Here is a 3,716-nt window from a genome sequence, read left to right as displayed (position 1 = left end):
CATATCATTTACTTTCCAAAAATAAATCTGTAAGGTTTTTAAATGAAAAAAGTATTTTTTGAATGCAATCAAAGTCCAATTTTCTTTTGTTAAAGTTACATAGAAAAAAATTTATCTAACAACTTTAGTTTTGAATGATGTTCTACACTGAATACTCTGATTTAGTGTAATGTCTGAAGGGTCAGTGTCTTAGTTATTTCTACTACAATGTTGCAATAACTCTACTTAGTTCTTTCTACTATGTCTGCTGATGCTGACACATGCTTAATTTTGAAGTAAATGTTGTTTTCATAGTTACTGCATATGTAAACATATATTTTACTATGAACTCTCTGGTGGTTTCTTAGCTCTCATTTTTGAACAATTCTTTAGTTAAACTCATTACACATATTAGGATTTTTTCCAATGTAATATAAATTCCCTGATGGTTGAGCAAGTTTTGAGAAACTTCTTCAGGCTTTTTCTCTAATACAAACCCTGCACAACACTTATGAAACAAGTAATGGTGCTACAACCTTCTTTATATTTTTAATGTTTGTCTTCAGAATGAATGCTCTTCTTTAATGACATGTTTTCTGAAAGCGATTTTGACAATAATTGCACTAAAAATGTTTTTATTAAGTATAAACTCTTGGGTTTTGAGTAAGATATGAGCAGGTATCAACGGCTATTCCAGTTTTTATTATTTGTGGAATTTTTCTCGAGTATTAATGCTTTCTTGTGCAATAAAATGTGAGTACTAGTTAAAAGTTTTGTCATATTTTTCAAACATTAATTTACTTCATATTTTTAAGTTTGAGGTGTTGTGAAAAGACTGTCTCATCTTTCAGGTTTGTAGAGTTTCTCTTCAATATAAATTATCTTATGTCTGCCGAGAATCGAGAAGTTCTAAAAGGCTTTCACACATTCTTTATGCTAGTAGGATTTCTCTCCAGTATGAATTGTGTAATAAATGTTGAGAACTTGTTAAGTCTTTGTCACATTTTTCACATTTCTTGGAATAGTCTCCAGTATGAATTACCTTATGTTTAGAAATGGTTAACAATATACTAAGGGCTTTGTCACATTCTTAACATTAGTAGTTTCCATCCATTGTGTATTATTTTATGTTCTGTAGGGTTTAAGAACTAGTTAAAAAGTTTGCCACATTCTTCATAAGTGTCAGAATTCTCTCCAGTATGAAGTTATGTTTAGCAAGGGCTGAGGACTGGTAAAAAGTTTTTCCACATGCTTCAGTATGAAATATTTTGTTTACTAAGTGCTAAGGATTCGCAATCGCCTTTGCCACATTCTTCACATTTGTACAGGGATTCTCATCAGCATTAATTCTTATGTTTAGTAAAGGTTAAGAATACACCAAAGCCTTTGACACAATGTACATTTGTAGGATTTCTCTCCAGTATGAATGGTCTTGTTTAGTAAGATTTGAGAAATGGTTAAAGCGTTTCCATATTCCTCACATTTGTTATTACACTTCTCTGAAGTATAAATTCTCTTGGATTGATGGCTGGTTAAAAACTTTGCCACATTCTTCACATTTTTAAAAATTCTCTCCAATATGAATTCTTTTATGTCTAGAAAGTTTTGATGGCCTGTTAAAAGCTTTGCCACATTCTTCACATTTGAAGGGATTCTCTCCGCTATGAATTCTCTTATGTGCAATAAGGCTGTAGGACCAGATAAAAGCTTTGCCACATTCTTCACATTTGTAGGGTTTTTCTCCACTATGAATTCTCTCATGTTTAGTAAGGTCTGAGGAACACTTAAAAGCTTTGCCACATTCTTTACATTTGTAGGGTTTCTTTCCAGTATGAATTATCTTATGTTTTGTAAGATCTGATGAACAGTTAAAAGCTTTGCCACAATCTTTACATTTGTAGGGTTTTTCTCCACTATGAATTCTCTCATGCCTAATAAGAACAGATGACCATTTAAAAGCTTTGCCACATTCTTCACATTTGTAGGGTTTCTTTCCAGTATGAATTATCTTATGTTTAGTAAGGTCTGATGACCATTTAAAAGCTTTGCCACATTCTTCACATTTGTAGGGTTTTTCTCCACTATGAATTCTCTCATGTCTAGTAAGGGCTGATGACCACTTAAAAGCTTTGCCACATTCTTCACATTTGTAGGGTTTCTCTCCTGTATGAATTCTCTTATGTTTAGTAAAGTGTGAGGACCGGTTAAAAGCTTTGCCACATTCTTCACATTTGTAGGGTTTCTCTCCACTATGAATTCTCTTATGTGCACTAAGGCTTGAGGACTGGTTAAAAGCTTTGCCACATTCTTCACATTTGTAGGGTTTCTCTCCACTATGAATTCTCTCATGTTTAATAAGGTCTGAGGAACACTTAAAAACTTTGCCACATTCTTTACATTTGTAGGGTTTCTTTCCAGTATGAATTATCTTATGTCTAGTAAGTGTTGATGATAGATTAAAGTCTTTGCCACATATTTTCCATGTGTAGGGTTTCTCTCTACTATGAATTCTCTTATGTTTAGTATGGTATGAGGACTGGTTATAAGCTTTGTCACATTCTTCGCCTTTGTATGGTTTCTCTCTAGTATGAAATATACTCTGTGTAATAGAGTACGAGGACCAGTTAAAGGCTTTGCCACATTCTTCACCTTTGTAGGAATTCACTCTAATATAAATTCCTTTATGTTGAATTACATGTACAAACTTGCAAAATGATTTGTCACATGTTTTACATTTATAAGTGTTCTTTTTAGCAAGTCTTATCTTATATCTATTCGAATATGAAAACATATAAAAGACCTTTACATATTTACAACACAGAAATGTTTTGCTCTGAGTAGCCACCAAACATTTCTTAAGTTTGTAATAAACTCTATTGTGCATTTTGCAGTCATCAAGTGGTACATTTTCATCTCCATAGATTCCCCATCTTCTCAGTATCACTTTTTGAAATGATTCTTTTATGTCCTGATCTGGCCATAGGTCTTGAGCAAAGTAAGAACACATAACTGAAAAAAATAAAAATAGCAAATTACTCCACTTGCTAGACTAAGATTTGTATAGTCAATACATCTAAACTATAAAATTAGACAAACTACATAAGCAAGATGGCATAGAAAAGTACCACAGGCCCTAGTTTCTTCATAGACATATAAATTTAACAAAAACATACTGACCAAATCACATTTGTGGAAGATTTATAAATAAGTCACTTGTGTTCAGTACCCCCCGTGGGCACAATACAGTTACATAGAAAAAAACATGTTACATTTACCCAACAGAGACTTCAACAGAGCTCTTCCTACTCCCCAAACATAATATAGTGTCTTTAGAAGTAAACTACCAACTTCTGCTTTTTCTTGTTTTTAAGAAAAATACGTAAATAAAATAAACCCCAGAAAAACAGTGACACCAACATTTCTATTTTCGGCTTCTAAGAGTCTTTTCACACACTGGTTTCTGTGTTCGATGGCATTAAATACTAAAAAAAAGTGGTAGCTAATGTGGTTTTGTTCTGTGTTTCCACTTAAACCTCATTTTGAATTGTAGCTCCCACAATTCTCACGAGTTGGGGAAGAAACCTGTTGGGAGATAATTGAACTATGGGGCTGGATATTTCCTATGTTGTTCTTGTGATAGTTAACGAGTCTCACAAAATCTCATAGTTTTAATAAAGGAGAGTTCCTCTTGCTGTGCCCCCTCTCTGACTGCCACCATGTAAGATGTCACTTTGCTT

Source organism: Cebus imitator, unplaced genomic scaffold, assembly GCF_001604975.1.
Source record: "Cebus imitator isolate Cc_AM_T3 unplaced genomic scaffold, Cebus_imitator-1.0 Scaffold768, whole genome shotgun sequence".
Lineage (NCBI taxonomy): Eukaryota > Metazoa > Chordata > Mammalia > Primates > Cebidae > Cebus > Cebus imitator.
The sequence above is the reverse complement of the archived record's forward strand: the minus strand, read 5'-3'. Positions refer to the sequence as shown.